This window comes from Leptonychotes weddellii, chromosome 9 (genome assembly GCF_054177405.1).
Source record: "Leptonychotes weddellii isolate Sample4059 chromosome 9, ASM5417740v2, whole genome shotgun sequence".
NCBI classification, from domain to species: Eukaryota; Metazoa; Chordata; class Mammalia; order Carnivora; family Phocidae; genus Leptonychotes; species Leptonychotes weddellii.
In genome coordinates, this window is record NC_138377.1 from 55,287,877 (window position 1) to 55,302,409 (window position 14,533).

General features: G+C 37.5%; 1 protein-coding gene across 2 annotated transcripts in view; it reads right to left on the reverse strand.

The window, feature by feature from the left end:
- Nucleotides 1-14,533, reverse strand: part of PRORP (protein only RNase P catalytic subunit) — a 42,542-nt gene that overhangs the window by 3,247 nt on the left and 24,762 nt on the right. The window lies entirely within an intron of this gene.

A 14,533-nucleotide genomic window follows, 5' to 3' on the forward strand; every position in this document is an offset into this window, starting at 1 on the left:
AGTCAGTTAAGCGTCTGCCTTCGGCTCAGGTTGTCGTCCTGGGGTCCTGGGATCGAGTCCTGCATCGGGCTCCCTGCTCAGCGGGGAGCCTGCTTCTCCCTCTCCCTCTGCTGCTCTGCCTACTTGTGCTGTCTCTCTCTCTGATAAACAAATAAATAAATAAATAAATAAATAAATAAATAAATAAAATCTTAAGGAAAAAAAGAAAATTTACATATTAGTAGAGGAAACAAGCAATACCAAGATAACAAATAGATATTTAATTTTCGGTACAGAAAAGTGCCTTGATGAAAAATTAATTAGGTTAGGGTGCTAGCACGACTCTTCCTAGCCCCTCTCTAAGATATGGTGAGGAAAAGGTCTTTCTGATGAGGTGACATTTAAACAAAGACTTGAATGAAGTGAAGGAATCAACCTTGCTTCCGAGGAAGAGCCTTTTAGGCAGAGGGAAAAACTGCCAAGGCCCTTAGTCAAACATCAAAGAGCTTTGCACGTTTGAGGATTAACAACTGGGCAATCTGAAAGCTCAAAGAATAAGTATAAAGTCTTTATACTTACAATTCTAAAACAGCTAATCAAAAGTCTTAAATTGTCTACCTTATTCAACTTATTAGGAACAAAGAGCAGAACTGATATTTATTGCTTTGTAGTTGTTACCTAATCACAAATGAGTAGCAAAATGATCCAAGTATGTGCAACAAAAGAGAAATAAAAGAATGGAACAACTTATGCCGTACACATGATACATGAATTCTAGAGATGACTCCAGCACCTGCCGTCAAAGAGCTGACTTCATAATTATAAGCGACTCTCAAAACATACATGGCAGTAAAAATTGACTCTTCTATTTATTACTCCTCCTACATTATGGATGAGAAGGCAAAGAGGTTAAGCAACTGATTTTTCTCAACAGGTGATATTCAAAGAGATGCTAAAACTTCTTTTTCACCTTGCCACTTAGAGTAGGTTAAAACTCTTCAATTTTTTGGAATGATGGTCCATGTTTAAGGTGGTTTACTTCTGAGACTTTGATACAAATCTCACCAGGAAATTCAAAACACAGCTCTCTCATTGATTTTATTGAGTTAACATCCTACTCTAGAATGGCAGCTAAGGGGAAACAGGACTACAACAATGTATACTCAAAACTTTACATCATAAAAGAAACAGTGAACTTAACATGTTAATTATATCCAATGTACTACAACAATCAGATTATATTTTCCAAAGATCAGAAGAAAGGGAGTATTAAAAAAACTGGCTTTAGTCATAGCGGATATGGAAAAACAGGGGAATACCAGCTATTTTGGTGGCAAGCACTACTCTTAACATGGGAACCACAATAAAAAATCCATCTCTGCATCTAATGGCCAAATTTCTTGTGTGCCTTCTTTACACCATGAGATACAAATAAATCCTAAATAAAAAGAATACTAAAATGACTGCCTTAATGTAGCCAGAGAAAAATGAAATCATATGTCTGGAAAATGTCACTGCAATCTAACAACTAGTAGTCTTAGAAAGCTTATACTCATTTAATAGCAAGTTACGTTTTAGAAGATATTTTTCATTTAGTAATTACAGCTATAATTACCACGGTATACTATCTTATTTTTAAATACTTATAATCTTATCTGAATTCTCTGATTCCAGTAAGATGAAAACAAAAACAAAACAAACCTTTCCTGCTATAAGTATCTAAAAAGCTGTATAAAATACAACAAAAATACCTATGCATGGCTGAACTTGTGAGAAAGAAAGAAATCTCCCAGTGCCAGAGATGAGGCCAAATCTGAAAATCAGAATGGTAAGGATAAAGGTTGATGCTAATGTTGTCTAGGAGAGAAGAAAAGAAATGGGATGGGTATTAGCAAACAGGGGCTTGGCTTTTGATACCTCCATGGGAACTGGAGATATAGCAAGCCTCCCAAATGAAGGGAGAAATTGTAAGTGAACTTCTGAATAAAAGAGGAACCTTTACAAATAGGAACACTGATATCAAAACACAATACACCACCTTCTCTATCTCTACCAGGGATCAAAGTAGGGAAAAACAAATCCCTGAACAAAAAGAAACTCCAGGCTTGTGTTTTAAATGGGTCGGAGTACAAATTTAGACGCAAAATTCATGATGCTCCACCAAGAAAGCACACAAAAACTGGTTGTGAACAAGGGGCGCCTGGCTGGCTCAGCTGGTAGAACATGCGACCCTTGACCTCGGGGTCATGAGTTCAAGTCCCACGTTGGGTGTAGAGCTTACTTTAAAAAATAAATAAATAAAAACAAAAAACTGGTTCTGATCCAGTAATATCCCTCGGACACTTGGCAGAAGCTAACAGAAAACCTCTCCGGAGAGATACTATCAACAATCCAGACAATAAAGGAATTCTCACAGAAAGAACAAGTTCCTCTAAAACTGAACTCACCAATTTAAAATCATAAAACACAAGAGTAAACAATCTATCATGTGTGAGTCCTCTGACACAACAGAAGGATTAAATCCCAAAGAATTCAGGATAAAGAATAATAGAGAAATCTAAGAGGCAATATAAACTAAGTATAAAAAATAATTAAACATAAAAAAAAGAATCAAAACTGTAAGAAAAGAAATAGGCCATGAAAGAATGAAGAAAAAAATTTGAAAGAGAAGTTCTAAAATTAAAATTTTAGAATAATGGAAACTAAACGGATGGGAGAAAATCCAAATGTCCGTCAGGTGGTGAATAAACAAACTGTGAGGTATTAATACACTAGAATACACTCAGTAATGAAAAGGAACTACTGATTCATGTAAGATAAACTCAAAAACATATTTAAAACTATATCTAAAAACAAATATACAACATTATATTAAGTGAAAGACAAAAAAATTACAGATTATATGATTCTATGAAAATTTTAGTAAAGGTGAAACTACAGAGACAGACAGCAACTAAGTGGTTGCTGGGGTTAGGAGTAGGAGCAGGGATTGCTCCCCAAAGGGCATGATGAAAGTTTGTGGGGTGAAAAAAGTATTCTAAAACTGAATCATGGTGCTAGCCACAGAAGTATATAAATATACTCAGAAGCACTGAACTGTACACTTAAAATGGTGAATTTTGTGGTCTATAAATTATTGAAACAATGGGGGAAAAAACCTGTAAACAAATGGGTAGAGAGAAGAACAGACATATCTGAGGTAAGAAGTAGTGAATTAGAAAACAGATCTAAAAATGTTACCCAGAATGCAATTCAGAGCTACAATGAGATGAAATATATGAAAGAGTAAGAAACATGGAGGAGAGTGAAAGGGTCCCATAAAAGTCTAATAAGAATTTCAGGAGAAGCAATACTTGGAAGATACAAGGGCTGAGAATTATTCAGAAGTGATTCAAGATATGAAACTTCAGATTCAGGAAGTTCAGTGAATCCCAAGCAGGAAAAATACATTCACACATACACATCATAATGAAACAACAGAAGTGGAAAAAAATTTTATGGCGACGACGAGGATAGAGATGATATATGGAACAAAACTTGAACGGATGGGGTGCCTGGCTGGCTCAATTAGAGGAGCGTGGGACTCTTGAACTCAGGGTCATGAGTTCAAGCCCCACAATGGGTATAGAGATTACTTAAATAAAAAATTTTTTAAAAATTGGATGGAAAGCAAATGTCTCAAAATAGAGATCAGAAGATATTGTGATACTATCTTCAAAGTGTTGAGAGAAAATATTAAATTCTATGTAATTGGGCACCTGGGTGGCTCAGTTGGTTAAGCGACTGCCTTCGGCTCAGGTCATGATCCTGGAATCCCGGGATCTAGTCCCGCATCTGGCTCCCTGCTCAGCAGGGAGTCTGCTTCTCCCTCTGACCCTCCCCCCTCTTGTGCTCTCTCTCATTCTCTCTCTCTCAAATAAATAAATAAAATCTTTAAAATAAATAAATAAATAAATTCTATGTAATTAAACTATCATTCAAATAGACATTTACAGATAAAGAATAAAGCAGTTTACCACTTTTATCCTGTCACTGAAAGAATGTTATTCAGGAAGATGCCCAACAGGAAGATCAGGGTTCGGTGAGAATGTGAGGGCTGGAGGTATATATATCTGTGAGTCATTGGTGCACAGGTGCTAGAGAAAACCAGAGTGGGTGAAATGGCCAGAGACAACAGGTAGTGGAGCAAAAGAAGAGGGAGGAAGCCCTCAGAAACAACAAAAACTCAGGGGATGGAGGACATATTTCATTATTGTTTATTTATTATTGAGGATAAACTCAGTTGCATATATGAAGAAAGAGCAATAAGCTTTAAGGAGAGAACTGCAAGAAATGCAAAGGGATCTGGCAAAAATAAAAAAGAAATGCAAGAGAAAACGGAATGCAACAGAATTTAAATCTCCAAAACAGTAAAGATTAGAAGTAATTTACTAGAATATGGATTTCGTGAAATACAGCACAAATGCTGAGAAATTCTACCAGAATGCAGAGGAAAAGAAGTAAGAGAGAAACAGAGAAAACAAATTATAGATACGAAGGACAGAGAATAGCCTCACAACTGTGAGGAATAAACCAGAACAAAAAGATGAGAACTAATCATTAAAAAAAACCAAACTTTCCTAATATTAAAAAAAATCTATGTCTTTAAGGATTCATGAGATTCAAGGAAAACTTAATGAAAAAATTCACCTAGTCTTCACAAAATTTTTAATTTTGACGTTAAAGAAAGAAATCCTGTATACATCAAGCCAAATAATAGTAATAACAGAAAGACTTTTATAGTGTTCTCCATGTTCCATGTAGATCACAAAGTATAGAAAAACAAGCATTCCAAGTGCTTTTCATCTATTAACTCTCTCATTCCTAAAAATGGTTAGGAACTGAACAGATTAGGAAACTAAAGCACAGAGAAGTCAAGCAGGTCACAGAACTAGGAAGTGGTGGACCTGGGATTCAAAACCTAGAAATTCATGCCCTCATGTGCACCACAATAGCTCCGAGCAACAAAAATCAAGCTGGGAACCACAAAAGCCAGAAGACAACAAAACAACTATGTTTGAAGATGGTGGAGTAGTCCTCACGTGGGCCTGAACTCCCATCCACCTGCCTTGTAACAGTTTTTCCTTCTTTCTGGACAGTACATACTAATAAATTATGGTCTATCCTCTTTTTTTCCAGTTTTATTGAGAAATAGCTGCTATACATGCCTGTATAACTTTTCGATGTACAGTATGATGGTTCGATTTACATACATTGTGAAATGATTGACACACTAGGTTTAATTAACATCATTTCATACAGGTACAATAAAAGGAAAAAAGTTTTCTCCTTGTGATGAGAACTCTAAAGATCTACTCTCTTAACAACTTTCCCATACATCCTACAGCAGTGTTAGCAACAGTCATCATGCTATACATTACGTACTTAGTACTTATTTATCTTATAACAGGAAGTTTGTATTTTTTGACCATCTTCCTCCAATATCCCCTTCTCACCACCTTCTGCCTCTGGTAAACCACAAGTCTGATCTCTTTTTCTTTGAGTTTGGTGGGTTTTCTTTTTTTTTTTTTAAAGATTTTATTTATTTATTTGAGAGAGAGAGTGAAAGAGAAAGAGCCCAAGAGAGGGTCGGGTCAGAAGGAGAAGCAGACTCCCCGCCAAGCAGGGAGCCTGATGCGAGACTCAATCCCAGGACTCCAGGATCATGACCTGAGCTGAAGGCAGACGCTTAACGCTTAACCGACTGAGCCACCCAGGCGCCCTGGTGGGTTTTCTTTACTTAGATTCCACATATAAGTGAGATCATACAGTATTTGTCTTTTTCAGACTTATTTCATTTAGCATAATGCCTTCAAGGTCCATCCATGTTGTCATAAATGGTAAAATATCCTTTTTTTATGATTGAATAATATTCCCATTGTATATATATGCCACAACTTCTTTATCCATTTATCCATCAATGGACACTTAGGTTGTTTCCCTGGTGTTGGCTACTGTAAATAAAGCTATGAACATGGGGGTGTAGATATTTTTTGAGTTAGTGTTTTCATTTCCTTTGCATGTAGTCCCAGAACTGGAATTGCAGGATCATATGGTAGTTCTATTTTTAATTTTTTGAGGAACCTCCATATTCCATACTGTTTCCCATAGTGGCTGTGCCAATTTACAATCCCAACAGTGCACAAGGGTTTCCTTTTCTCCCTATCCACTCTAGCATTTGTTATCTCTTATCTTTTTGACAATGGCCATTCTAACAGGTATGAGGTGATATCTCATTGTGGTTTTAATTTGTATTTCCGTAATGACTAGGGATGCGGAGTATCTTTTCATGTACCTCTTAGCCATTCACATATTTTCTTTGGAAAAATGTCTATTCAGGTCCTTTGTCCACTTTTCATACAATGATGAAAGAAATCTAAGAGAATACAAATAAATGGAAAGGTATCCTGTGTTGATGAATTGGACGAATTAGTATTGTTAAAATGTCAATACCACCAAAAAGACATCTGTAGATCCAATGCAATGTCTATCAAGTTTCTAAGCACATTTTTAAAATAGAAATAGAAAAAACACTCCTAAAATTTATATGGAACCACAAAGATTCCAAATAACCAAAGAAATCCTGAAAAAGAAGAACAAAGAACAAGGCATTATACGTCCTGGTTTCAAGCTCTATTAAAAAACTATAGTAATTAAAACCATATGGTGTTGGCATAAAAACAAACAGACCAAAGAAACAGAAGGGGAAGCCCAGAAATAAACCTAAGCATACAGTCAACTAATATTTAACAAGGGAGCTAAGAATACTCAATGGAGAAAAGATAGTCTTTTCAATAAATGGTGCTGGGAGGGGTGCATGGGTGGTAGAGTTGGTTAAGCATCAACATTTGGTTTCAGCTCAGGTCGTGATCTCAGGGTGGTGAGATCAAACCCCATGTCAGGCTCTATGCTCAACATGGAGTCTGCTTAAGACTCTCTTCTCCCTCTCCCTCTGCCCCTCTTCCCTGCTCACTCTCTAATATAAATAAATATTTATGGTGCTGGGAAACCTGGATATTCACATGTAAAAAAATGAAACTTGACCCCTATCTTACACCACTCATAAAAATTAACTCAAACTGGATTAAAGGCTTAGATATAAATCCTAAAACCATGGGGCGCCTGGGTGGCTCAGATGGTTAAGCCTCTGCCTTCGGCTCAGGTCATGATCCCAGGATCCTGGGATCGAGTCCCACATTCGGCTCCCTTCTCAGTGGAGAGCCTGCTTCTCCCTCTCTCTCTGCACCTCTCCCTGCTCATGCTCTCTCTATCTCTCTGTCTCAAATGAATAAATTTAAAAAGAAAATCTTAAAAAAAAAAATCCTAAAACCATGAAACTCCTAGAAGAAAATAGGAAAAAAGCTCCTTGACATGGGTATTAATAATTTTTTGGAAATCGTACTTAAAGCAAAGCAACAAAATGAAAAACAAGTAGGACTACATCAAACTAAAAAGCTTCTGCACAGCAAAGGAAATCATCGACAAACTGAAAAGACAACCTATGGAACAGGAAAAAATATCTGCAACCCATATATCTGAAAGGGAGTTAATATGCAAAATATATAAGGAACTCATACAACTCAAGAGCAAAGCCCCAAATAAGCCAATTTAAAAAGTGGCCTATTTTCTTTTTTCAAAAATTTTAACCACTCAGTGTTCATTATGACAAGCACAGTCCTTAGTCCCCATCCCCTATTTCACCCATCCCCTCCACCTATCTCCCCTCTGGTAACCATCAGTTTCTCTATAGTTAAAAGTCTGTTTCTTGGTTTGTTTCTCTCTTTTTTCCCCTCTTTCCTCATTTGTTTTGTTTCTTAAATTCCACATATGAGTGAGATCATATGGTATTTGTCTTTCTCTGACTTATTTTGCTTAGCATTTTACTCTCTAGCTCCATGCACGTCGTTGCAAACAGCAAGATTTCATTCCTTTTTATGGCTGAATAATATCCCATTGTATTTATATACCACATCTTCTTTATCCATTCATCAATCGGGCTACTTCCATATCTTGGCTATTGTAAATAATGCTGCAATAAGGGGGCATGTATGCCTCTGAATTAGTGCTTTTCTATTCTTTGGGTAAATACCCCGTAGTGTGATAGCTGGATCATAGGGTAGTTTCATTTTTAACTTTTTGAGGAACCTCCATCCTGTTGTCCACAGTGGCTGCACCAGTTTGCATTCAAGAGTGGCCTATGCTGGGGCCCCTGGGTGGCTCAGTCGTTAAGCGTCTGCCTTCGGCTCAGGTCATGATCCCAGGGTCCTGGGATCGAGTCCCACATCGGGCTCCCTGCTTGGCGGGAAGCCTGCTTCTCCCTCTCCCACTCCCCCTGCTTGTGTTCCCTCTCTCTCTGTGTCTCTCTGTCAAATAAATAAAATCTTAAAAAAAAAAAAGTGGCCTATGCTCTTACACAAGGCATGCCAATCAACACTATCGACTACTACAGACAAATGAGATTTTACCTGCATAGAAGTCTAATGAGGTATTTTTCAACTGCAGGTCACAACCCAGTACTGGGTCATGAAATCAATTTAATAGGTGGCAACCAGCATTTTGGGGGGAAAGTAAACAATTAAAATAGAATACAACATATGCAAACAGATTTACAAGTAGATTTTTCTAAAAGGCAGAAGCAAGCAGTTTTCAGAAAAAAAAAGTACAAGTGGTTTTTAAACCTATGAAAAGATGCGTAACTTAGTCATTAAGAAAAATGTAAATTAATTCTATACTGAGATTCCATTTTTCACTTCAGATAGGCAAAAATCAAAATGTTTGATGACACACTGAAACACAAAACGGTGGAGAAACAAGAATTCTCATACCTTGCTGATCAGTGTGTATGTATACTGATAAATTTCCATGGAGGCCAATCAAAACTGATACATTTCCACTGCCCTAATAATACAAACCGATTTGCAGAAATCTATGTTACAGCTGTCTTGGAGTATGCGAGAAATTACAAATGTGTAAGGAGATTCACTGTGGCATTTTTGCAATAGTAAGACTTAATTTAGACAACTGAAATATCCTTTAATAGAAAACTGAATAAGTAAATTATGGTCATTCTGTTAGCTCGGATGCAAAGGGAAGTTACTCAAATCTAAGAGGGCTGAAAACTATCAAACAGAAGGGAGAGGGAGAAGGGATAAGAGTAGGGAAGGAATGTGTTTTGTTTTGCAGAATCAACAGTTCCAGCCAAGGAGACACTACTTAGGTGTTCTACCTGATAGCCCCTTTCTGTGTCTCACCTGATAGCCCCTTACACATGAGCCAGTTTGAGATAGACTGGAGTTGAGAACCCATGCAGGGGCTCCTGGGAGCTGACCTGAAGTTACCTTTAGCTCATTAGAATACTAAGATCTCCTCCTATGGGCAGAGTTTTCCACCAGTTTTTGAACATACGATGTATATACTAGCATACTGACATGCTAGGCATGTGCAATTGAACCACAAATTGTCTGTAAACTCCCTGCCCCACCCCCTAATACACTGAATAAAAGCTTCCTGTACTAACCCCACAGGGAGGCAGTGCTTTTAGAGCTATGTCCCTGTCTTTATAACAAGTAATAAAAAGTTCTTTGCAGTCCACATTTACCTTGGGTTGTGTTCAACACAGGTTCTCCAGCAGCTAAGTATATTTACAAGTAGATTTGTCTACTAAATATCCCAGACAGAATGGTATTTACTCACAAGTTTAAAAGTTGTTTCTTAAATCCTGCATGGGCTTTGAGGAAACAGATCTTATTCTGTTAAAAATAGTTTCGAAATTAAATTTCCAGGCAGAACAAAAAGCTATATTCTTTTTGATCCCACTCTCCTTCCTGTTCCTATCCTATCCTCACTGACTTACAAAGAAGGGCTAAAAGAAAGGGAAAAAGGCAATACATTTTTTTTAAGGCAATACATTTTTCTAACTGCAGAGTCTTGCTCCCAAATTAGAAAGGAACAAATCAGGCAAGGAAAGGCGATAAACATGGCTCCCAGAAATGCTGTTAACCACTTTTTTTTTTTTTTTAATTCTACTTTCAGTTAAAGGAGTTCATCCGCGTTTACACATTCTGGAAATCCCCTCTGCTTTACAACCAACCAGGAAACAACTCTAAAGCACCAATACTGTGCCAAACTTCCCTCCTTCCCTGGAAGCAAATACACAGAAAATTTAAGTCCTTACACTAGATGATCTCAAAACAAAACAAAATAAAAATATGCAGAGCTGAAACTCAGTGGAAAAACTTCCCCCCAAAAAACAGAAAGTAAACACTTTTCAAATAAGAGAGAGAAAAGTCTTGAAGAAAAATTTAGCACGATATAGAACTTGAAGCCCTCAAAAAGAGTTCCCAGAGAAAAGTAATTATAGAGGATTGTCCAAGGCTCCTTTTAAGAATCTTTATAGATTTCCAAAAAAAAAAAAAAAAAAAAAAAAAAAGAATCTTTATAGATTTTTCATTGTCTACCCTAAAAAAATGATCAAACTCAAAATGTTTCATTTAACAGTAACTCTGAATACTATATTATTATTATCCTTCTCAGGTACAAGCACAAGCCCTCAGAGGAGCTGTGAAGGTACTAAAGGAGCATGGACTAGCTCTAAGTCTCTGGATTTGCATCTTCTCTACGGGCCATCCATTACCTTATAAGACTTTGGTCAAGTCAGTTCACTTTTTTGAGCCTCAAGGTTCCTCCGGTATAAAGTGGGCCCACCTACTTACTTCAAAGGGCTATTGTAAGGACTCCATAAAATTAAATGATTTGACTATAAAAAGTCAATACTACAAAAGCATCTAACATGTGCATTAGATAAGGAGTAATAATAGTACAAGTTTTATCAATAGTTTGTCACTATAAAAAAAAGGGAGGGATACCAGAAAAATAACCTTTCTCACTCCTGTCTTCACATGGTGGTAGGGTAGATGGATCCCTGTAAGTACCAATAACCTGCCTCCATATGTGTAAGAAAAGCATGTCTACACTTCATTTTTTCCCAGGTGTTCTGGTTCAGGGGCCAAACAAACCATTCAGCTCATCCCCTTCAGAAGGGCTCTGGACTGAGACCAGATCCATTACCCTTGCAGGATACATGTACAGATGATTCATAAATCAAGTGTTCTCCACTAGGACCGCCTGTCGTGCATCCCTGAAAACTACTTTATGCTTTACAATGTGCATATGTCTTCTGATTCTGCCCTCCAAACAACACTGTGAGAAAACGGAGATACACAGGGAAACCAAGTTAACCAATTACATAAAAAACACAGAACCTCTATTTCTGGCTCCTACTTACTTCACTACTTTACTGAGCTGAATAAGCTATTTCTTTTGTTTATAAAGCAGAAACAACATTGTTTCGGCAAAAGCCATCAAAGTTTAAGATTTTCGCACTAGCATTGAGGCAGAATTTGCTATCACCTATACTCATTTTTATTGCTAACTACAAAAGAAAATTGTTTGGGTTGTCTTTTTGTCCTCTTCTAATGAAAAAAAAAATCAAGAATAGAAAGGGGAGAATAGAGAAGGGAAAATTTTCAATTCCTGGAATTTCTAGCGTCTGAGTAAACAATATTAATCTGACTACAGTAAAATAAGCATACAGTAAAGCCTCGTGCATCACAGTAATAAAAAGTAGCCTCCTGAAGCTGCCTACATGGAAGGCAGAAAGGAACTGGGAAGCGGCTTCATTCTGAAAGAAATCCAAAAGGTGAAAGAGTCAAAAGTAAATTGGAGAGGCAAGAATACACAGGCAGACATCTTGGGGATATCCCGGGAACACTCATAAGCTCAAATGACGTGTTTCGTATATCTCATCAGCGGTTTTCCCTCCCATGTCCAACTTATACAAATACTGAATAACTTAAATCAACGTACAACTAGAAGATGAGTCACTCCACCAGTAAGCAACGAGATTAAGGGGAAATCCTATTTTCCCGTGAACTCTGACCGAGTTTGCTTGGCACAGTTTGCATGTTTGCATTATCCCTGTTAGCAATGACTGCTAATCCATGTTTGCACACTTTTTCGGCTACCATGAATTAAGCAAGTAATAGCAAGGTAGGTGTTAAGCACTCTCCCAGCCTCAAAAAAACATACATCAAACTAATAAGCAGAATTACTAGTAAGTGTAAATGGCATGTGTAATCGAATCCAAAGATCTGAGTGTGAATCCTGACTTCAAAAGTGTGGCTGTGGCAAGTTACTGAACTTCTCTGAGCCTGTTTCCTCATCTGTAGAGTATATAAAATACTCCTTCCTTCAAAATTATTGTAAAGATTAAGCAATATAATTAAGTACATGGTAGCTCTTGCTAAGAAATATAAGCATTGAAAAAAAGAAATATAAACACTGGATGATAATGTATAAATAACAATATTTACTGCATGCCTCCTGGACGCCAAGCATCGTGGAGAATACAAAGAAGGGTACCCTGTCCTTCAAAGAGCTTATAATGTGGTTGAAGAGACAGATAACCACTGTGAAAACCTAAGCACTAAACGATAACAGACAGTATAGGGTTAATAGCCAAGTGTGTGCCAGGGTTCTGAAATGCTACAAGTTCCAAAGAAGAAAAGATAAATGCAGACTAGAGAGGCCTTCATGACAGAAAAGGGACTTGAGACAAGCCTTGAAGAAAAAAAAAGATTTGGGGACAAGTGTACATTTTAGAGGAGGAGAAAAAGCAGAGGAAGGAAAGGGCAAAGCAGGCCAGAGCCAGTGAGCAGTCAGCTCTGGCTGCAGCAGGTGCTCGTAGAGGAGAATGATAAGAAAGATGAGGCTTGAAAAGTGGGTTGTGGCCAAAGAAGGAGTTACTTTTAGGATAGGAATGGGAAACGGCACAAGGTTTTTGGGCAAGGGAATAATGTAATCAAATCAATGTTCTGAGAAAAAACTGATCTGGCAATAGTGTGGAAGAACAATGGAAGGAGAGTGTCGACACAAGAAAACCAGTTAGGAGGTTAACATGGAAGCTGAGGCTGAGGAAGGATCTGGTGGAGGATTGGAAGCAGTGGGAATGGAACAGCAGAGGCAGATACGAGAAATCCTGCCCAAGAGGATCGTGACTGATTAGACACAAAGGTTAAGGATCAGAGAGGAGTCAAAAGCAGTTTTATTCTCTTCAGTCTGGGTGGCAAAGAGTAATGTCACAAAAAGAAACTCAATGGTATGTGATCAGAAGCTAGAAGGGAAGGAGCGTTTGTGAAGAATCTGATTTGTGACAGTGAATTTGAGTTCATAATGGCATAATCACATATAAATGTCACACAGGTGATTACACTGATCTAGCATTCGCAAGAACAGTCAGGATTAAAGAAGACAATTTGGGAATCACTGGGACAAAAGAGTACTAAAGCCGAGGGGGTAAAAAAAAAAAATCCCATCCAGGACTCCATAAAGGCTCTGGGTCTTTTTCCAGGAGAAAAATGTATTCCACTGCAGGGAAATGGGTTTTCTCCTCCGGTGAGGAGAGGACATGGAGTCCAGGAGAGCCCAATATTCATAAAAGTCCTCTTAAAGAAGGCATCCAGATTGTGGTGTAAGTCTTTGTAAACAGCAGTGTCAACCTACGAATAAAAGATCTGTGACGCAATGTGAATTAAGATAATGGCCATTGTCACTGGCTGCTCAACCCCATTAGGGACTCCAGTGACCTAGGCAAAGTCTGTTGAAATACACTGCACCTGTTTCTTCTGTATTTGGCCTTTTTCAGATAAATGTTGGTGTCCTGAGCTATAGGAAATTTAATCTAAGTTAACCTAATTTTACCCTGGATATATGTGTGGTGTCTACCTACAAGTCCAAAACCCACCTGAAACACTGCACACATATCTACACAAAATTTTACTGAAGTTTCTGGGGGCTCAGAAACCCATGGAACAGAACCCCAAAACCACCAGAGGTAATTACAAAACAAGGAGAGGAAGAGTTATGATCCCTTCTTCTCCCCCCCAAAATTTACCATCATTCCTTTACTTTATAAGGGTATTCTACTTTAAAAGTTTTATTCTAACACAATAATGTTAAATTAAAAGTAAACACTTTTGGATTTCAATACTAGTTTAGCTTCACTGATAACATAGCTGACAGTCAGGAACAATGAATGCTGTGCTTTGGATTTGATCATTCAGCTCTGCTAGTTCTGGAAGTGATCTGTCAGGTTATTTTGGTACTTTATATAACAATCATTTCCTTACATATATCACAACACTACGTTATACCCCTTAAAATGATACAATGTTATATGTCACAGATCTCAATGAAGTTGGAAAAATAAAATAAGCATTTTAAAGTAATAATCAGTTCTTATTTTCTAATAATCATCTGGTGTTTCTCTGATTGCACAGAAGCCTGATACTATAGTATCAGTGAGCAACTTGGGAAGCGGTCACTTTAAAAATTTCTCCATCCAAAGGTCTGGCCCGTGTTTATTTGCAGTACAGGCCCCCAAATATATTTTGAAAAAAATGAATCACAGTTATTAGGTCATGGGATATTGCCTGCAGAAAAGGTATTAATTTATGAT